The sequence below is a fragment of the Rhinoderma darwinii genome, chromosome 2 (assembly GCF_050947455.1).
Source record: "Rhinoderma darwinii isolate aRhiDar2 chromosome 2, aRhiDar2.hap1, whole genome shotgun sequence".
Classification (NCBI taxonomy): domain Eukaryota; kingdom Metazoa; phylum Chordata; class Amphibia; order Anura; family Rhinodermatidae; genus Rhinoderma; species Rhinoderma darwinii.
In genome coordinates, this window is record NC_134688.1 from 354,680,229 (window position 1) to 354,704,077 (window position 23,849).

The 23,849-nt window shown below is 39.9% G+C and overlaps 1 protein-coding gene across 1 annotated transcript in view; it reads left to right on the forward strand.

The window, feature by feature from the left end:
* The first annotated feature begins 966 nt into the window (after positions 1–966).
* SLC60A1 (solute carrier family 60 member 1) overlaps positions 967–23,849 on the forward strand; it is a 124,925-nt gene continuing 102,042 nt past the window's right edge. The window contains exon 1 of the mRNA XM_075853798.1: positions 967–5,656. The gene's annotated coding sequence lies outside the window, so the exon portion shown is untranslated. The remainder of the gene's footprint in view (positions 5,657–23,849) is intronic.

Below are 23,849 nucleotides of genomic sequence, written 5' to 3' on the forward strand. Positions count from 1 at the left end.
TAGAACAAATGAAAGAACTTACCCATGGCATGATCTCGTTTTGGTACAAAATCCAGTATGACTGTTGTTGTATGTTCCTGATCCAGGAGCCTTATGCCATTGCCAATCATTAATTCTACCACATATTCTGTGTCATTAGTGCACAATATCATCCGCACCTGCTGGGGGCCGAAGAGCCACACGCGACACCTGTGCCATTGACTAGGAAACTCTGCTCTATAGAATATTCCTATTTTGTGGCCACACATATCTTTCCAAAGAGAGTTTCTGATTCTGAAAGAAGAGTTTCAGTATAATATCCTTTTCTATCTTAAGCTGGGCGAAAACTAGAGAGATTCATAATAAGAAATATTTTCTAGGAGACCAGATCATTAAGGGTGAATTCACCTACTGTGGAATTGCTGTGGATTTTCAGTGCAGATGCAATTTACAGAACAATACAGGTGGATGGGGGCTTAAAACCCCATTTACATGTAGCGAAAAATATCAGTGTGAGATTGAAGGCTTGCAGATTTTTAATCCGCACCGCGTCAATATCAAATTTGCTGTCAAAATTTAGGCAGATTTTCACAGCGGATTTCACCCTTTACAATGCATAGAGTGAAATCCGCACCAAAATCTACACCGTGTTCCAAATTATTATGCACATTGGATTTAAGTGTCATAAACATTTAATTATTCGTTTTTCAATTAAACTCCTGGATGGTATTGTGTCTAAGGCTGGGTTCACACGACCATGTTACGTCCGTAAGAGACGGAACGTATTTCGGCCACAAGTCCCGTAGCGAACACACTGCAGAGAGCCGGGCTCCTAGCATCATAGTTATGTACGATGCTAGGAGTCCCTGCCTCTCCGTGGAACTACTGTCCCGTACTGAAAACATGATTACAGTACGGGACCGTTGTCCTGCAGCGAGGCAGGGACTCATAGCATCGTACATAACTATGATGCTAGGAGCCCGGCTCCCTGTAGTGTGTTCGGTCCGGGACTTGCGGCCGAAACACGTTCCGTCCATTACGGACGTAACATGCTCGTGTGAACCCAGCCTTAGGGCTCTTTGGATCACTGTAATCAATCTCAGACACCTGTGATAATTAGTTTGCAAGGTGTGCCCAATCAAAGGAAAACTACTTAAGAAGGACGTTCCACATTATTAAGCAGGCCACAGGTTTCAAGCAATATGGAAAAGAAAAAGGATCTCTCTGATGCCGAAAAGCATGAAATAGTATAATACCTTGGACAAGGTATGAAAACATTGGATATTTCAAGAAAACGTAAGCATGATCATCGTACTGTGAAAAGATTTGTGGCTGATTCAGAGCACAGACGGGTTCGTTCAGATAAAAGCATAATGAGGAAGGTTTCTGCCAGACAAATTAATAGGATTAGGAGAGCAGCTGCTAAAATGCCATTACAAAGCAGCAAACAGCAAACAGGTATTTGAAGCCGCTGGTGCCTCTGGAGTCCCGCGAAACTCAAGGTGTAGGATCCTCCAGAGGTTTGCAAGTGTGCATAAAGCTATTATTTGGCCACCCCTAAACAATGCTCACAAGCAGAAACGGTTGCAGTGGGCTCAGAAATACATGAAGACTAATTTTCAAACCGTGTTGTTTACTGATGAGTGCCGTGCAACCCTGGATGGTCCACATGGATGGGGTAGTGGATGGTTGGTGAATGGCCACCATGTCCCAACAAGGCTGCGACGTCAGCAAGGAGGTGGCGGAATCATGGGGAGAGAGCTGGTAGGCCCCTTTAGGGTCCCTGACGGTGTGAAAATGACCTCTGAAAAGTACGTAGAGTTTATGACTGACCACTTTCTTCCGTGGTACAAAAAGAAGAACCGTGGCTTCCGTAGCAAAATTATCTTCATGCATGACAATGCACCATCTCATGCTGCAAAGAATACCTCTGTGTCATTGACTGCTATGGACATAAAAGGAGAGAAACTCATGGTTTGGCCCCCATGTTCCCCTGACCTCAACCCTATTGAGAACCTTTGCAGCATCCTCAAGCAAAATATCTATGAGGGTGGGAGGCAGTTCACATCAAAACAGAAGCTCTGGGAGGCTATTCTGACATCCTGCAAAGATATTCAAGCAGAAACTGTCACTCACAAATTCAATGGATGCAAGAATTGTGAAGGTTGATATCAAAGAAGGGGTCCTATGTTAACATGTAACTTGGCCTGTTAAGTTTTTTTTTGATTGAAAGAGCTTTTGATTTCTGTAAATATGACCTCCTGATGCTGCAAATTCAACAAATTACCATTTTAGTTCTCTTTACAACCTTTAAAATGTTTTGATCTCTGTTGTGCATAATAATTTGAAACAGTGCATTTTGAGTTTTTTACTTCTAAAAAAAAATCTGTTATCATTAGGAGATTTGTTCAATAAAATTTGCATTATACTCCAACGGTTGATGGCTTGAAGATTATACTGACTGTCATTTGCATCGACTATTTAGGAAAATAACGCGGTGTATGTCAAAATTCACGTGTTACACATGCAGATTTTGATGTGGACTTGCTGTGAAATCTGTAAAATCTGTGAAAATAGCGTAATAGTCTAATTGTAGGTAGTAATTTGATAATAGTGATTTTTCAGTTTAGCAATATAGAGGCAGGAGAACTGCGAGATACCCAGTTATTTTAACAAGACAGCAGAATTCAAACTCTCATCAGAGCAGTGTAGCTGACTAGTATAATGCAAATGCAACTTAAAAAAAGCAGTAGTAGTCCAGCAATGTTTATTCATCATTGTGGTATAGGCCCTCTTTACTAGTTATGCCCATAAATATATGAGTGTTATGCGTAAAATAAAGAGATGTATTGGCTGCTTAAACACACTTCATTATTGGTGATGAATGTACACATACTTGTAGATAGTCATACCACACAAGAATCTTTCCTTACATTCCTGTACATTCTAGTTTTCTGCAATAGACATAGCTCCTTTAACATGGCAATGACAAAGTCTACAGCAAGAACTGTTATAAAAAAAATGACCAGCGCACCATACACCTCCTAAAGGTTTGATATCTACATCTCCCAGTTTACCTGGACAGCACCTCTGCAACTCAGACATGTAGTGTAGATGACATTAGATTACATAATTCTTCATAATCTATTTAAAGGGCCTATCGGTGGGGTTCAACTTCCGGGACCCCGCCAATCTGGAGGTTAAAGGGACGGAGGCATTTCTCCTGCACAGCAACACTCACTGTGCAGGGCAATGTAAAATCGCTCCACGTAAAACAAACTAATCGGGCTGCGTTGTAGTTCCCTGCACAGCAGGTGGTCGCGACCGTTGCTGTGTAGAAAAAATATATTTACGCTAGTTAAGCGCAGCTGCCCCTTCATTGTGAGTATTGGTGGATGTTCAGGTAGTCGGACCCCTATGGATTAGTAAGTGATGGCATATCTTGATATGATACCATTTTAGTGGGAAACCTCTTTAATGGACGTGCGGAACCTAAAATGTTATATTATCCATATTACAGGACTACTAACATTTGCAAATACATTTTAAGGGAATCTGTGAACCCTTTAAATTGGGTCATCTGTAATATTGGTTAATTAGTAAGTACAAGTTTACACACTAAATGACCCCTAAAGTGCTTATCAGCCATATGCTGATCAGTCCATGTGGCGGTGGTGACTACATCATGGGACTGTATAGAAGCAGGTCTGTAAGTAGACACACCATGTCATGTGATCCCTATCGCCACTACTGACTGGTGGGAAGGAGTCTCCATGTGGCGTGTCTCACCCTCATCATTATGGGCTGCTTAGTGGGTGCTGTTGTACCCAGCAGTTTAGCCTTATTAGTTCATCTTAGGCTTTCTTTATACAAGCGCCATGACTTCCATAGGTAACAGAGCCACACCAGTTATGACAGATCCATTGTGGAACTGATCCTGATGGATCCCTTTCACATATAGTGGATCTTTCAGGTTCCTGACTGCCCAAAAAAAATGGAAACCCGACAAAACAGAGTCTAATGGTAGTGTGAACAGAGCCTATTAGACACTTCATTTTTAAGAACATTTTGAATTCTGAAATAACTAATATATATTGGTGAATCTTACCTTTTAGTTTAATATGTACGACAACTACAATTGTAATCTCAGTTATCTAATAGTTAGCATACACATCTTTACGATCCATTCTGAGCTTCAGTACACAGCACCTACCCTTTTATTAAAAGGTACATAATTTCATTTGCATCAATGTTCAGGGAGTCACCTCCTCGTGTAGCACTTTTCATTATGATTCCCGCCTGAGCACTTTCTAGAAGCACTTGTGCGTGTTATCTACCGTTCTCCATGATGAGCAAACACCAGTAAAACGGGTGATGAATATTGTGTCTGAAATGCAAACTTTTATTATGTTTTTACAACTAAAGTTAGCAAAATCTTTTAAACCGGTGGTGAGCAACATATTTAGCTGACAAAGTCTTTTTGGACAAGTGTTAAGGGGTGTTCCCAAATTATTTTTCATTATGTATCAGATGTGTCATTAAAATCAGTTTGGTTGGGGTTTAGAAGCAGGGACCCCGATTATCATACCGATCACATATGTTTTCTTTGCAGAGGTAATAGTATGTCACTCTTTACTGAAATGAATGGATATTGCAGAAATCTATCATTGAGAGCATTTATGAGTATTCTGTCATTCATTTCAATAAAGAGTGACCACGCATGAACAGCCAACTCAGCTTCTAAAGCGGAACCTAGGTGGCAACAGGACCTGGCCGTTCTCTGGATGATTTGGGTTCTCAGCTGCTGGATGCCAATTTGACTTGTATGATATATCTGATTGAAATGGCAAAAATGTTGGTTTTGAGAATTTCTGGTCAATCAAGCTATTGAGAATTAAGAATGATACATATACTGTGCAGTCATTTGGTCATGTCATGCACACCACTGGTCTCAAGTGTACAGTCCTTCAATAAAATATTAAGAATTCTTAAAGGGGTTGTACACTTAAAAAAATTTTTTTATTATTGTATTTATAGAATAGGAAATCATACAGTTTTCTAATATACATGTATTTACAATAACTGAATGGACTAAACATAGCATCAATCATGTGACGGACCACCCACACATCATGTGACCAATGGCATATCTAATAGGTGAATAATAAGTTATTGAGGAGCAGATATAAACAGTATTTCCACCTACTGCAACATCTCATCATCATGTCTGTCAGTGTCTGTGTTGGAGCACCTATTACATTCCTGTCCCTGTCTCGCCTGTGTGTGTCCTTTTTAACAGTTAACTTTATTAACACTATGACAACAACCCCTAGAGACAGGTGGCCATTTTAAAAATAATCTAGAGACAGGAAGCCATTATATACAAGAAAATATACACACACATTAGGGTAGTTGTTCATCATTATTCCACCATTAGTCCTATTCACTTAGACCATGGATGTGTCCTCCATGTTGCCCCAACACATGTATGTCATGTAACCCTGTTTCTAACTTAATGCTAGGGGCCACATGATAGGTGAGGGTGTGTGCGTGGTCACGACCAACGCCTTGTTTAGTCCTATTCAGTTAGCCCATGGATACATTACACAGGAAAAATCTGCGGGCTATACTATTGCACTGTGATTAGACAAAGGCCTACTGCTCTGTTATAAGAAAGGTATGTGAGCAGAATTTCTAATCCTTATAAACTAGAAAACAATATGATTTTCTATTCTACAAATAAATAAAACTGGAGTACCCCTTTAATTTTATATACAGTGAGTGGAAATACATGGAATTCACCAGTATTTCTATAATGCAGCCCCAAATTTGTGACTGAGAGATAGAAGTGCTGCCTAACATGATGTATAAATTATTTATCTGAGCTGAGGTCTAATATGTGTGTGTGTGTGTGTGTGTGTGTGTGTGTGTGTGTGTGTGTGTGTGTGTGTGTGTGTCTCTGAATTCAATATACAAATACACACACAACTCTGTGCTGCAAGTGATTTAACCCATTTTATTGTCTAGTTGTATAAAAGGTTATCTAAATATGTGAAATATATATATTTAAAGTTTTATTATTAGAGTTGAATACTTTATGATTCCAAAGTCAGGACACTGATCTAGATTTTTGTCTAAAAAATTCCAGCAGGAAGATCTCTGCAAATCGGTAATTATTATATGAGGCTAATTTGTCAGTGTATATAATAAGTCTATTCTACATGAAAGAAGAAGTAACTGGAGCAACAGTCATAAATATAGGACTGTGCTGAATAATAAGTGGAGTAGTTCTTCCTTTGCAAATAAATATACCAATAAATCTACCGAGAACGAGTACAAGTGGGATACAATGTCTCCCAGCAGTAAAGAGCTAAAAATAGCAAAAATGAAGGTAAATAACAATATAAGAAAATGATTGCAAGGGTTACAAAACAAGCCCGATATGTCTCAACCAATGGGCATCATACTAAGCAGAATGTTGTATTACTGATGTTGCCGTTAACTTGTAAGCGGGGCACAAATATTTTTTTAAAGGAACACTCTATGAAAAAACAATACACAGTTATCCCTAGTACATCGCCCGAGGCGGTGGTGCATGACAAAGGGATGCAAGGTACATTAAGGGCAGAATCCCTGTGTCATACACCGCCCCTCAGGCTCAGTACTAGGCATAACACAGTGGGTAAGATTTATTAATGAAAAAAAACTGGCATACATGCTGTGCGCCAAATTTATTATGTGTTTTAGACACTTTTTGCACCTTCCTCGACTGTTTCGAAAAGTCTTTACAAAAATGCAGCAGATTTATTCATGTAAAGTACACCAGCCAAGAGGCGGCATAAGAAAGAGAACGTGTCAAGCATGTCTAGCAAGAGCCGCCAAATTATCATACAGCGCGTAACTGCGGTAAATTTGTCTCAGTAGCTGCCTGTCTAGTCTAGTTTTATACAGCCTATCTTTAAGACAGTATTGATAGATCTCCCCTTGTGTATTCCTTTAAGTCTATTGGAGTTCATTAGAACCACTTTATATAAGGGCATTCCATTATCAACAATTCCCCAATATATCGTATATTTATTACCAAAGTCGCTGCCTTCATGAGCAGGAACAAGTTTCTAAATTCATTAAATTACAGTAGAGGTAAATTGCACTTCTATATGGCAGGAGGCCAGGTCATTGAAATTCCTGCCCTGCCCTATTACCTGAATTGCTCTCAGCCGTAATGGGAGTGATTGTGAAAATAGTTATATATTATATAGTTATATATTATATAATTATATAATTATATAGTTATATATTAGAGAATTGTTCATAATGACATTTCTTGATGTAAAGTGCCTTAAAAGCTTCACTTCGCTTACAAGAGTCAATGGCACATCGTGTTTGCTACTAGATTCTATTTCTAAAAAAGAAAACTTTAAAACAAACAATTTTAGAAATAATACAGAACATTGGTTTTGGGATGTTGGAGCAATAATGGTTCACGTCAATCTACATGGTATTATATTGTGCGTTAAGTCTAATTTGTATCTTGGACACATGGCGGTAAATTATCTTCTATGTCTTTACAGCCAATATGAAGTTCAATCTAAACGTCTAATAATCTCTTTATAAAACATAATATCTAGTTTAACTGTCCTATCTTGACACCCAATGGAGAGTAAGCGATGAAACGCTTAAAGAGGCTCTGTCACCAGATTTTCAAACCCCTATCTCCTATTGCAGCAGATCGGCGCTGCAATGTAGATAACAGTAACGTTTTGTTTTTTTTAAAAACGAGCATTTTTGGCCAAGTTATGACAATTTTTATATTTATGCAAATTAGCCTTTCTTAAGTACAACTGGGCGTGTATTGTGTGTTAGATCTGGGCGTTTTTACTTGTTTTACTAGCTGGGCGTTGTGAATAGAAGTGTATGATGCTGACGAATCAGCATCATCCACTTCTCTTCGTTACCACCCAGCTTCTGGCAGTGCACAGACACACAGCGTGTCCTCGCGAGATCACGCTGTGACGTCACTTCCTCCCACAGGAACTTCATTGCGTCGGATGAGCGAGGACACGCTGTGTGTCTGTGAACTGCCAGAAGCTGGGTGGTAACGAAGAGAAGTGGATGATGCTGATTTGTCAGCATCATACACTTCCATTCCTAACGCCCAGCTAGTAAAACAAGTAAACACGCCCAGATGTATACACACAATACACGCCCACTTGGACATAACTTTAAACACGCCCAGTTGTACTTAAGAAAGGCTCATTTGCATAAATATAAAAATGGTCATAACTTGGCCAAAAATCTCGTTTTTGAAAAAAACAAAACGTTACTCTTATCTCCATTGCAGCGCCGATCTGCTGCAATAGGAGATAGGGGTTTGAAAATCTGGTGACAGAGCCTCTTTAATTCTAAGAGAAGCCTTTGATGGCCAACAGAGCCGCGCATAATAAAGCTAAGCAGATATGTATATATTTGATTGACTTGCTTCATATTCCTATTGCTGACTAGAGCTTTGAAGTACTGGTATGATCTCATTCTCAGATTCATTAAGCTATAACACCTCCTGTAGATTTTTATGTCAAGCTGAAACTGTAGCATGTCGTCTTGCATGTCCCTCTTTCTGCAGGACTGTGACACAATTTCAGAGCTCTACCTGAAACTTGTTCTGAAGAAATAGTCACACGATAGTAGCTCAATTTTATAATTATCGTCTTGTTTTAACCCCTGCGATATTACTATTTAGAGCTCCCTCTTGTGGGTGTGTTTCTGTTGATCCTTTAAGACATATGATAAATTACTGCTTAAAGTCATTTACTATCTTGGCAAAATGATTGGTATATAAAAATATCTGCTTGAAATAATCGGTTCCAAAGATTAATGGAGGGTTTGAGAGTTTTTTAGAGAGTATTTTTTGACAATTGTTAATTGTAGGCCTTTGTATTTAAGATTATTGGTTGCATTGATAAAGAACGACAGAGATTGTATTCTGGAAATGCCGCTCTGAATGTTTTCTAAAAAATGTTTTGATTTTTTTTTTTTTGTATGTGACATGCTGTGAACTTAAATGATGTTGCTGAGAAATTATTTGTGAACTGTGAATGTTATATAATAAAATGACAATAAAGTTTATTGAAAAAATGTTGCTAGTGCCAGTCACATGATTTACACAGAGGGGATTTTGCTAAATGTTTAATATGATCCCAGTTGTATGAAAAAGAAAAAAAACTTTCCTTTTTAAGAAAATTTTATAGACTAATATAGGTCCGTGCGAGGCGCGTGAAAATCACGCGAGTTGCACGGACGTATATCCCGTTCGTCTGAATAAGCCCTAAAACTCATGCAAACTTCAATTTTTTACCTGGGGGGAATATGTTTTTTTGTTTGGCCACCTTATACATCACTCATAACCATTCTGATCTGTTGCAATTTTCAAATATGGTATGAGATGTTGCCTACAAAATAAATTAACCCCTGCAGAAATATAACATATATTGATTTAAATACATAATGATTTTAATTCTTAAAGTGGAAATATTACCTCCTTAAATATCAAGGTACAATACAGGAGGCTTGCTGCATGACTGCCTTATGCCTGGTACTGCCAAACCTGTGAGAACATTTTAGAAATACAAAGGAATTCATTATAAAATAACCAATGCAGTTCAGCCGTGAGCTATTCTAATAGGCTAGGTTCACACGAGCATGTTACATCCGTAAAGGACGGAACGTATTTTGGCCGCAAGTCCCGGACTGAACACACTGCAGGGAGCCGGGCTCCTAGCATCATAGTTATGTACGACGCTAGGAGTCCCTGCCTCTCCGTGGAACTACTGTCCCATACTGAAAACATGATTACAGTACGGGACAGTTGTCCGGCAGCGAGGCAGGGACTCCTAGCATCGTACATAACTATGATGCTAGGAGCCCGGCTCCCTGCAGTGTGTTCAGTCCGGGACTTGCGGCCGAAATACGTTCCGTCCTTTACGGACGTAACATGCTCGTGTGAACCCAGCCTTAGGTAGGTGGAATAAAATTGGGCAGTAAAAAAAAAATCTTGCAAAATAATGCATGACAGCTGCAATAACATAGTAACATAGTTTGTAAGGCTGAAAAAAACATACATCTATCCAGTTCAGCCTATAATACAGCAATGTTGATCCAATGATAAGCACCTTGACTTCCCTTCATGGATAATACACATAGGGGAAGATTTATTAAGATTGGCGTTTCATATGGCAATGTTAATAAACGGCTGGAGAAAGATGCAGCACATTTATTAAGAGCTCCGTGCTGTGTCCCATATCTTGCCTCACCCACTAACAGACTACCCCCTCCCCTTTCTCATCGGACCGAGCTGCGTCAGGCCCTTATATGTGATGCAGCACTCAACGTCCTAATTGCTGCGTGACATACAACATCCTGAGCTGCCTGGTGACAGTACCTTGAATAAGCCTCAGCCTACTGTGAGAGCCTGAGTGGAGAAGCGGAGCAGTGAGGAGAGTATTTTTTTTAATTTTGACTGTTTGAAAAGGGGGAGGTAGTCTGATTGCGGGTTCAACATACGAGGCCCGGCATGGGCCTCTTAATAAATGTGTGCATCTTACTCCAGCTAACTGAAGCTGAAGCCAAAACTTATGTGTATTATCCATGAAGGGATTATAGTAAATCTGTCAAGCCGCCAGTGGCGGCGCCGCCTCCTTGTAAGCGACACCCATGTTTTTTAAAAGTGGATAGGGTGGTGTACAAAGCCCAAAAATCACAATTTAGCCCAGTCCAGAGTCAACGCAGCCGTCTACCAGGAAATTCTCGAGTACTTCATGCTTCCCTTTGCGGACAAGCTTTATGGAGATGCTGATTTCATTTTCCAGCAGGACTTGGCACCTGCCCACACTGCCAAAAGTACCAATACCTGGTTTAATACCCACAGTATCACTGTGCTTGATTGGCCAGCAAAACTCACCTGACCTAAACCCTATAGAGAATCTATGGGGTATTGTCAAGAGGAGGATGAGAGACACCAAACCCAACAATGCAGACGGACTGAAGGCCGCTATCAAAGCAACCTGGGCTTCCACAACACCTCAGCAGTGCCACAGGCTGATTGCCTCCATGCCACGCCGCATTGATGCAGTAATTCATGCAAAAGGAGCCCCGCCCTAGTATTGAGGGCATATACTGTACATACTTTTCAGTAGGCCAACATTTCGGTAATAAAAACAACACCAGAACCAAGTTCAGTACATAAATACAGCACCAGCACAAATACAGCTCAATTTAGTGCAACCTCTGCCGTATAGGTTTGTACGGCGTAAAACTACAGCTCCCAGCATGGACTGAACAATGGTAAGGATATGCAGGGAGTTCCTTTTTCACAAAAAAAAAATCATACCACCATCATCTCGCTGCAGATCATACAGTGACTACAGTACTGATTAGAGGCAGAATAAACATTTATATTAAGTGACTCACCGGTGACGATCTCAGATTGTAGTTGTTCTTTTTCTCTTTTCTTCTCCATCCGGTCCAAACCTCTATGATGACTTCTCCCGGCCACGGCCCATTTCTGCAGAGTTTGCCACTCAGATGTATTCAGCTGCTCACTGCACTGTGTCCCTGATTATAATAGCACCATACACTGTGTCCCTACAGCAACTTTTTTACACTGCTATAGAGTCGCCGTGGTGCTGTGTCCTTGAACATATTGATGTTGGATTAGCTATCCCATTGACAGCGTGCACACTGAATGCTGGTTTTTCTTCTTTGAAATATCTATTTATCTTCTATATATCTATCTATCTATCTATCCATCTATCTACCTATCTATCTATACATTATCTATATCTATCTATCTATCTCATATCTATCTATCATCTATCTATCTATCTATCTACACAAACAGAAATAAGCAGCACTCAAAGTATAATTCCAAAATGGTAGCGGGTACAAGCAGATAATCATGATCCAAGGATTATAGATAAATGTAGGCGAAATCCCACTGCACTCGAAGTAGAAAAGCAAGTGATTTATTCAGTCAACACAAGCTGCAACGTTTCCGTCCTGCTATAGGACCTTTCTCAATGCTTGAAAAAGGTCCTATAGCAGGACGGAAACGTTGCAGCTTGTGTTGACTGAATAAATCACTTGTTTTTCTACTTCGAAGTGCTGTAGGATTTCTTCTACATTTATCTATCTATCATCTATCTATCTATCTATCTATCTATCTATCTATCTATCTATCTATCTATCTATCTATCTATCTATCTATCTGTCTCGTGTGTGAGTATAATAATAGCACTAAAGGTATGTTACTGATGCACATTTATCTTGCCCCTCACTTAGAAATAAAGATATCCCTCAGGACCTGCACAGTCCCAGTTACTAAAGACCGCAGTAAATAATCACACTAATTCTTTTTTTTTTTTAAAGTTGGACGTGATACAACAGACTAGTAGTTACATGGATCCTTGGCAGCCTATGACTTCCATACAGCCAACAGGCTTTTTTAATCACTTAAACAAACATTATACTTGGACCTTACATGGCTACTTGACCTTGAGAATGGAGAATTGAACTGTGTACACAGAGCGAGAAAACATGGCTGTCTTTGTGGTTTGCTGCATCTGGCTATTCTATTTTACATGTGATGATAATGATTGCATCGTGTGTAGGATGGTGTTGGGCAGGATTCCTTATCTGAGTGTTACAGAAGAGTTTTAAGGGGTTGTTCAGTCTTAAAATGTATCCGTAAATAAAGCTTAATCATAGTACAATGAAAACGTCTTAACCTTTCGAATATACTTTGAGTTCCAATTTCTCTGCTTGCTGTCAGGCAACTAAACATTATTTTTTAAATTGGACGAAGCCTTTTTTTCTTTTTCATTTTGGTTTTTCACTCCCTGCCTTCCAAGATCCATAACTCTTTTATTTTTCCATCAATAGAGTTGTGTGAGGGCTTATCTTTTGTGGGAGGAATTATAGTTTCTATTGGTAGCATTTAAAGTACCATATAATGTACTGGGAAACTGAAAAAAAATTATTTGCGGGCTGAAATTGGAAAAAACTGTGATTCCTTTTTTGTTTTTTGGGTTTCGTTTTTACGGCTTTTATCGTGCGCTAAAAATGAAAACTTAACTATTCTGTGGCTTAATACGATTATGGTGATAAGAAATACTACTTTAAAAAAACAAAAACTTTTTGTTAAAAAAAAATTGTTCTGTTTCACCACATTCTAAGAGGCATACCTTTCTTATTTTTCATGGATTGAGCGGTGAGAGGGCTCATTTTTTGCGGGACGAGCTGTCGTTTTTTTCGGTACCATTTTTTGGTACATACAAGTTTTCTTGTCACTTTTTATGACATTTTTTTTTTGACCAAAAAGAAGCGATTTTGGGGTTTTAAATAGTTGTTTTTTTTACGCCGTTCACGTGTGTGTTACATAACGCTTTATTGTAATAGTTCAGACTTTTACAGACGTAGTGATACCAATTTTGTTTACTTTTTTTCATTTTTACATTACATTAGAGAAAAATGGGACCAAATTTTATTTTTATTTTTTTCACTACTAAAAACTTTAATTCACTTTTTTTTTTTTTACACATTTTATTAGTCCCCCTAGGGATTGTTAGATTGCTGGTACAATACACTTTAATACTAATGTATTTCAGTATATTGTTATTTTTACCTGCTTCTGTTTGAATGCAGCATTCGAGGGGTTAAACAGCTAGGAACAGCACGATCGCTGTTCCTGGCCATTAGTCCCAGGTGTCAGCTGTAAAACACAGCTGACACCTGCTGAGTTTGGAGCGTGCTCCATACATCACCCCCCGCACTATGACCTACCCAGCATGTAATTTTGCGGGAAAGGGTTAAGCCTCTGAATGTAAGCAAGTATGTTTACATTCACTGCCAGCAGAGATATAAATGTGCATAACTTTTCATTATAAATTGATTTGATTTCATTTTCATTTGGGTAAAAAAATAGGAAAAACTTACATTTTTTTTTTGTTTGGATAGAAAATGTCAGCACATCATTTTTAAGCAGCCATGCCCCAACTATCTCAATTGCCTGAAATGGAAAGTGAACCAGTCCATATGATCCGTTTGAGGGATCATTCTCACATACACAGCAATTATACCATATACTTCTGGGATTAGAATCAATCCCTTTATAAGATTAAAGGGAATTAGGGTTTTCCAGTGCTCCCTATACTACTATCAATGGCAGAATGGGGCATACAACCACTGGTTGCAGCAGAAAGGTCAACATATCACCGATGCAGCCAGTCGTCACATGTAGTGGGATTACATACAGAAACCAGAAAGTCAGACCTGGGGGCCTTCATTAGGGTGCCATTGACACCCTGCGATGGCGTCGCAGGGATGGCCGATTAGATGTCAGAGGGGGCCGTCCACCTCTTACTACCGGCTTAGATGCCTCAGTCAATTTTGATTGCGGCATCTAAGGGGTTAAACGTGCAGGATCCCGCTCATTGTAGTGAAGTGTCGCCTGTTTCATACAGCCAACACCCACTTATTATGAAGCGGGCTCAGCACATGAGCCCGCTCCATAATTTCCCTCTCCAGCTATGACGTAAGTATACGTAAAAGGTCGGCAAGGGTTTAATCGGAGTAGCAACAAAGATACCATGGTAACACTGAAGGAGCTCCAAAGCGGAGATGGAAGTATCTGTCTATAGGACCACTATAAGCCGTACACTCCACAGGGTGGGGCTTTATGGAAGAGTGGCCAGAAAAAATACATTGTTTTCCTAACACAGGGCAGAAAGTTCTTTGGTCAGATGAGACTAAAATTGAGCTTCTGGCCATCATGGGAAACACTATGTGTGGTATAAACCAAAGATTTTCCATCCCCCAAGAACACAATACCCACAGTAAAGCATGGTGGTCTCAGCGTTATGCTGTGGGGAGGCAGGGACTACAAAACTGGTCAGGGTTGAAGGAAAGATGGAGGACAATAAATACAGGGCAATTCTTGAGGAAAACCTGTTTCAGTCTGTCAGAGATTTGAGACTGGGACGGAGGTTTACCGTCCAGCAGGACAATGACCCTAAACCTACTGATAAAGCTAAACTGGAGTGGTTTAAGGAGAAACATTAAATGTCTTGGAATGGCTTAGTCAACTGAGAATCTGTGGCATGACTTGAAGACTGCTGTACACCAGCGCAACCCATCTAACTTGAAGAAGTTGGAGCAGTTTTGCCTTGCAGAATGGGCAAAAATCTCAGTGTCTAAATGTGATAAGATAATAGAGACATTCCCCAAGAGACTTGCATCTGAAATTGCAGCATTTGGTGGCTCCACAAAGTATTGATGTTCAGTGGGTGAATACTTATGCACATTAAAGTTCTCTGGTTTGGGGTTGTCCACTTTTATTTATTTGAACTTATTTGTAGAATAATACAGTACATACAGTTTTTATTCTAATTTCTGCTCACATACCATTCTTATAACAGTGCAGTAAACCTCTGTTTCTTCACAGTAGACTGGTGTAGTCCACAGATGGGTCCTGTGCAGGGGCTTAACCAGGAAAGACTGGGCCACACAGCAAACAACTTACTGCCCCACTGCCCCACAACTAACGCCCCACCCCGCCCTCGCGACAATGAACATTTGTTAATTCTTTGTAAATGTAAAATTACAGTTAGGCTGCCCATTAGATTCCATTAATAATGATCCAGCAGCCCCCTGTAGATAGTGCCAGCCCCCCTACAGATCGTGCCACAGACCCTTGTACATCGTTAAAACCACACACCCATCTGTAGATAATGGCACACTCCCCACCTGTAGATAGTGGCACACTCCTCCCTATAGAAAGTGTCACACACCCATGTAGATAGTGGCACACTCCCCCTTTGCAGATAGGGCCACGCACCCCCTCTTATAGATAGTGCCACACACACCCCCTTGTAGATAGTGACACATACCCCCCTTGTAGATAGTGCCACACCCCCCTTGTAGATAGTGCCACACACCGCCTCTTGTAGATAGTGACACATACCCTCTCCCCCCTATTTTATGAGTGCCTCACACACCCATCTGTAGATAGTGCTATACACGCCCCCTGTAGATGGTGCCACATTCCCCATGTATTAGAAAAAAAAAAATCACACAGTTGGACCTTCAAGTTCCCTAGTGTGCTTTGAAAAAAATGTGTAAAATAAAGTATAAAAAAGTGCAAAGAAAAAAAGTTTTAAAACATAATAAAAGTTTCAAGTAAAAAAGTAAAATACAATGTCCCTTTTCCCTTATCAAGTCATTTATTATTGAAAAAAATAAAATAAACCATACATATTTGGCATCGCCGCAAACGTAACGGCCTGAGCTATAAAAATATTATGTTATTTATTCCACGTGGTGAACAATGTAAAAAAAATGAAAAAAACTGTACCAGAATTTCTGTTTTTTGGTCACTTTGCCCTACATATATTGGAATAAAAAGTGATCAAAAAGTTGCATGTATCCAAAAATAGTACCTATATAAACTATAGCTCGTCTCTCAAAAAAACAAGCCCTCATACAGCTCTGTCGACGAAAAAATTAAACCGTTATGGTTCTCACAAATAAATTATTTTTCCAAAAGAAATTTTATTGTGCAAAAAGTAGTAAAACATAAAAAAGTGCTATAAATTAGGTATCGCCGGAATCGGACTGACCCGCAGAATAAAGTTAACATGTAGTTTATAATGCATGGTGAACGCTGTATAAAAAAAACGATACCAGAATTGCAGTTTTTTGGTCACCTTGCCTCCCAAAAAACAGGATAAAAAGTGAAAAAGTGATCAAAAACTAAACTCAAAATATCTTTCGAAGTAGGAGCAGCTTGATTCCAGCCAATCATTTACAATGTTTACAATATGACGTTAATTTGGATTTAATTTAGCCAATAGCATATAATGACAATATGTTTTGTCCTGAACCAATCATAGGCTTAGAAGAAGTCTTGAATGTAAACCTATGAGTTCCCAAAGTATACAGTGTCATAGATGCTAGGAGTCAGACTACCCCCTCCCTTAGGCCTTATTCACACGGACGTGTCCGTTTTGCGCGCTCAAAAAAAGCTGCATTTTGCGCGCGCAAAAGGTCTGTGTTTTCAGTCATTCATTTTACTACTGTTGCGCGAATCAATCGCGTCACCCGGAAGTGCTTCCGTGTGCCGAGCACGATTTGCACGCACCCATTGACTTCAATGGGTGCTGCGTGAAACACAGGCAAATATAGGACATGTCGTGAGTTTTACGCAGCGCGCATACGCTGCGTGAAATTCACTGACAGTCTGAACGGCCCCATTCACTAACATAGGTCCGTGCAACACGCGTGATTTCCACGCGCGTAGCACGGACGTATTATACGTTCGTGTGAATGAGGCCTTATGGTAAACAAACCTCTTCTCAAAGGCTAAGGCTATGTTCACACAGAGTATTTTGGGGGAGGAATATCTGCCTCAAAATTTCGTTTGGAACTTTGAGGCAGATTTTCCTCTCCCTGCACGCCGATTTTCGCGCCGTTTTTCGCCCGCGGCCATTGAGCGCCGCGGGCATAAAACAGTGCGAAATACGCTTTCTCTGCCTCCCATTGAAGTCAATGGGAGGTCAGAGGCGGAAGCGCCCGAAGATAGGGCATGTCGCTTCTTTTTCCCGCGAGGCAGTTTTACTGCCCGCGGGAAAAAGACGCCGACGCCTCCCATTGAAATCAATGGGAGGCGTTCTCAGGCCGTTTTTGCCGAGTTTTGCGACGCGGTTTCCGCGTCAAAAAACTCGGCAAAATACTCCGTGTGAACATAGCTTAAGAGTCAGGCTGACCCCTCCCTTATGGTAAACAATGTCATTCTTCAAGACCCTCAAGGATGATTGGCTTCTTATCACACAAAAATAATAAAAACATTCAACCCGAGAACACATAACATAGAATTGTTTCAGACAATGCTCACAGATATAGTAGCTTTTTAAAGCAATCAAAACTTATTAATCTTAAAATGGCTCCCTCAGGCCACAAGATGGATTCCAACTATCCAAAATAGTCGCCACCATACAAGATGGAGTCTATGCAAGATGTAATCATTTAAACATTTCATCACTTTCACATTTCTCACCTTTTGTTTATTTGAGGACATTTTGCATTCAAGCCAGGTTATTAAAGGAGAGCTTATCCCCCCTTGTGGACTTACTTAACTCATACTCATTTCACGCATATTATATACTTGATCAAAGGATCCAGGCTGGTGGATAATTATTTGGGCCTTTGCTGCGAAGCATTGCAAACATTTTGTCAGGCCTCAAAATATGAGGCGCAGAAGCAAATATAATGCAATACATAATAAAATAACCTGCAGCACACTCTGGAGCAACCCATTATCCATCCCCCAATACCATCAAACCAGTTAGAGGGATTGAACCATGACAACCAATCTGGCCACTCCAGGTTCCAATCATGTTTAGAATTGGCTTTCCTGAATGCTCCTTTTATTTTCTCAGCTTTATCTATGTCTTACTTGACCTGCATAATGCCAAAAAGCTCTATATAATGGCAACAGGCTGTATCAACTACTTGGCACATGCCCCCTTGGGCAGCATTCAAAACATCAAACACATAATCTGTAACAGTGTCCAATCTGTCGGCCACTTTCTCTATATTATGAGCATTCTTTACTGCTAAACCTACTAATATTGGCAATAATCCAAACTTCTCCAGCCACGTTACTTGTATTGGTCATAATTGTGTTGCACTGTCACTTTCTGTCCTAATGGGACCTTTACCCCTGCAGATATAACAGGTCATGGGCAGCATCTTTCTCAAACCTAAGGACACCCAGGTAACATAACCTCCGGGCTCTCATTGCTACCATGTACTTCTTACTTATGAGTGACAACAACCAGTGACCTTCACCTCATACCTCCACATAAAACACCTCAGATTGTAATTTGCAGTACCGTGGCATATTTACATACATTATAATTATAAACCTCTGACAATATAAACAATAGGGCCTCAACTAATAAAATAATCCTATCACCAATCTCGTGCTATCACCCCTCAGGTTTTGGGTCTCATCAGTTCATTGCAAGTCCTGTACATCATCATCCTCTTCTTCTTCTATCTTCTGCTCTTCACTGACTGTAGCCCTTAGGGTAACCCACACAATTATGGTGTCAGACTGTACGGTGGTGTCCAGTGGGGGATTTATTATTACCCTCCTCCTGGTCACTTACTTATTAAAACACTTGGATACTGCTGACGGATTCACTCAGGTCTTTGGTCTTTGCTTTACTTTGACCTTTGCTGATGTCATCAGGACTTGGCTTGGTCCTTCTCATCTGTCAGACACCGTCTCTGGGCTGTACACAGCACCTCATGCTGTGAGCCTGGGGTGAGATCCCACGTAGACGGAGTAGTGGAGTTTTATTGTGACTACCACAAACCCTCCGCATCTGTTCTCTTCCTCCAGAAAGTTACTTGTGTTCACGCCTGCTTAGAATTGTGACACTGCCGTCAGTTCATAACAAGCGTGTTGTATTGGCTCAGGCTGTACCTGCCGCATCTCAGTGATGGATTTCATCATGTTAAAGTCTTTTAGTTCGTGTTTACTGGCACTTGCTGGGGACCCCCAACCCTTGTCAATTGTTAAAATAAATGTTCATCTAGTGATAACATCATCCGCATACACTATAAAAATAGTTCTAAGTTCATACAATAACAATGTCAGGCCCTTAAACTAAATCAAACAAACACATTTATATAAGAAAAACTTCTCTGTTCCACTGGACAAGGCACCTAGAAGATGTGTAGTTACTGGGTACATTGTATTTGCACTTGGTGTTACACTTTTCAGCAGGATTTATACCTTATTCTCAGCCGATTACCTTTAATAGTTTCTACTCACAGAAATCTTCACAGATATCATACGTTTTATCTGACAAATGTCTCAAACCAATTTTTTTCCTACTCTGTTTTGTATTACCTAGGAAGGTCTCTTCTCTTCGTGGGAGGCGGGTGTGATGATAAAGTTGGCACCGGTCTGCCAGGACTGTTCTGTAGGCAAATCAAACAGCACTAACAGAATTTAGCTACACCAGCTGTAAAACCTGGGACATACCAATTAGATCTTACCAAATTGATCCTTACAGTGTTGGGGCATATGTGAGGTCACACACCATTAATGGAAGTTCCATCAAGTGTGCCTTGGGTGCTACCGGTTTACCTTCCTTTATCTGTCCACATTCTGTTAAAATCTGTTTTTCACGCCTTCCGCACCCAGTTGTTCCTGTGGAGAACAATCTTTTTCATCACATAATCAATAATTGATCTTAATCAGATAATTCAGTTGAAGAAATACATTAACAATGACATATTCATATTAACATTCACATTGAGCAGTAACTAGAAGTGGTACGTGCAAACTGATTTTTCTTTTTATATACTACACAGAATTCTCTGCTCTAAAATTTTCCTTTCACAACAAAAATATTTTCAAATGGGAATCTACTTGCACTGAGAAGTTATCATTTACACAAACATAATACTGACACATGCCTCCAATAATCCAATGCTAAGGCACGCTGATCCAGAACTTTACATAAAACTTAACCTCAGTATTTAATATTCCCACAGCACTTCTTGAATACCGTTATTAAACAAACTAACTTTGGAATAACATCTGGAGAACTGCTGATATCTTATCATTGTACAAACATCAGTTCAATACTTGGGATAAAAACTATTCCCGTCACTACACAAAACTTCTGCAGTGGGGAAGGTACTGGCCGGACTTCAGGCCACCCTGAGAACAGGTCTACACGTAGGAGCACATTTTCATACACTTCTACCTCGGGTAGTTGTTTGTTCTGTAGTCGCTGGAATGGGTAATCTGTCCGGGGGGGGGCACTTCTCATAGGTACCTTTGCTGTTTTACCTATGTCATGCAATGCGCACATCATGCAGGCTGCTACATTATTGAATCCAGGGACAAGCCAATTTACTGATACCTGGCTGCAGATACTCTCTCTGCCAGGTCTGTCTTCTCTTTCTCTCTCAATTGGCTTACCCGATGATCCAACAAATGTCCTACTACCAATGGGCCCATAATTGTGGGCGAAGCCAAAAGCGTACCTAGTGTCCGTGTAAATGTCGGCCGTCTTAACTTTTGCCAGGTTACAAGCCTCAGTGAGCACCTCTAGCTCTGCTCCTTGAGATGAACAAGAAGGTGAGAGTGGTTTCTGGATAATTTACTTGGTGCATCGTATCCTGTCTTGTACATACTGTATATGATGAAGTATCTCTACATTACAAATTTACATTGGAAACCCATGTCACATATAGATAGACTATTTCAAAAGGGTGAAGTTTTATTTTTTCCACATTCATCTGATAATCCAGGACACTTGTGAATCCCACCCCATCAGGTCCTATAGATACCTGATTAATACCACAACAAAAAAAAATATTTTTACTAAAAATCCGGCATAAAATTAACAATGTTCAGGTAATTTTCACCTTCTTCCCAACTAAATCTGTAAAGACTCATCTGTGAGTGACGTCACCTCGGCCCCGTGTGCAGATTTGTTGGAGGGGGATGGTCTCTTACACAATACCTCATATTGGGTAGAGACTAAAGCACATCATACCCAGTGCCATATGTACCGTTCTGGAAGGATCTGGACCCATCTATACAGAAAAACCTCAAAATTTAGGGTACTGTCATATGCATTTAATCTGGATTACTCATTGGGTTCTCATACACATTTTGTAGACCTCCTAGAACCAAATTCATTAATTCAAAACCAATCAAAATTGTACCTGATCAGTCCCCTCACTACTCCCTCCTTTTTGAACTCTGCGAAAGTAATGTACCAGGGTTCAAAACTACATATCTCAACATAGTAAGCTTGGGCACCCTATCTGAGGGGGAGGGACTAGTTTGGCCCCCTGTAATACACAATAGCCTGGAACAAAAATGACTTTCTCCTGACAAAAACGACATTTTATTTTTTAGATACCTTGCAACCATTTACTTTTAAAACATCATACATTTTCAAAAATAACATGTAGGCAGTACTATAGCACTTCCTATGCATGTGTAAAAAATAACAATTATAATTCTTTATCCAATAAAATAGAATATAATATATATGCTAATATAAATTACTACAAACCAGTAAACGATATGTGGGTGTAGTGAACAGTAGGGGTACATACATTTTTAAGACCCCGTGTCTCACAATAGCTGTATTTTAATTCATTTAAATTAAGTTCAAAACATTACAACATTAAATCTTATCACATCATAATACATAAATATGCAGCATAGCTTTTATCTTTTATGCAGGCAATTTCTGACATAATATCTTACACACTTGGTACTTACGGACAACAGCGCATGCGCAAAGATAAGAAACATTCCCAATCACTGCAACCAGCAAGCAGCTTTCTCCTGTCTCCTCACCCCTCTTCTTCACACCAATGCTTTTCTGGAATGACTCAAATTTAACCCTATACACAAAACACAACATTTTTTATACAGTACTGTTATTAAAAATGAAAACATACAATATAGATCTAAAACCAGTGCAATATTGTGATCACTTGTCTCATCAGTCCTTGCTCAATATATAAGCTTATACCAGTCTGCTGTTCAGACTTCACATTGCACATGTTATATCACACAGCCCCCCTCCTCGTCACAATCTATATTAGTCATCATCATCAATTCCTTATACGCAGCACTCTGGATTCATTTTCTGTCTCTATCTATTCACAAACAGCCATTTATTAACATCCACACAACCTAAATTTTTTGAACAATCAACTCATTTGATCACATATCTCATCCTCCCCACTAAGCCATTCACTCTGTGGGTTGTAGTCTGGGGATTTGCTACGTATGTTGGTGATTATTTATTTAAGGGCCTTGGGTGTGTGCCAATACCAATGTCCTTCACTGTAATTTGTGTAGGTAGTTATACTACTATGACACATGTGGGTCATTCTTTGCTTTTGAACACAGATTGTTATGTTACAACGGTATTCATTTCCAGCAGTCAGATGTTATACTTCTACAGACTCAAAGTCAATAAGCCGGATTATCAAATGTGTGCTAGAAATCAGTCTGTACTGATTCCCCCTTATGCTAGTCTGACAATACTTACACATAATATTACAAGCTGGCAGTGTGCCAGAAGCATATCAATTTTATTTCATACAACATTCAACGTTTTCCCTATTTCACTGGGTAATGGTACATATGCTCTTATCACACTTCTCACATGCACTTTCATATATATTCAATTGACTACTACAATCCTGACAAATAACCTGATTATTACAGGACCCCTTTTAGTTGTTATAGCATCTTTCTTCCCCTGTTTGTCACAATAATCTTTGGCTGTGCTTCACACTACGGGGCTTCCCCTGTTGCTCTGCTCTCGAGTTCTCCATTATCAGGACTACCACAGAAGTCCTAGTGATACTACTGGATATCACCTCTGAATATCCAACTTTTGTGTCCCAGACTCTGCTATAAACGCGCAGTCTGTCTATCCGTGACTCTCTGCTATACTCGCGCAGTCTGTCTATCAGCGACTCTCGGCTATACTCGCGCAGTCTGTCTATTCGGACAGTTGCCAAGTCAGGCGTCCCTCATACACGGCCCCCTCAGAGCAACCAGTCAACAAGATAACATTCCCTTTTGATTCTTAACCGTTTCTACACAACAGCCAAATAATTAATGAAATTTCCAACAGACCTATATCAATACACAAATCTAAACAGCTCAGCTCATTGCAGGTTCACTGACACTTTAAAGTTTCTCTTTTCCTCTCTTTTTTTTCCCCAATGTCATCACATTTTACAGGAGGGTGTCACGA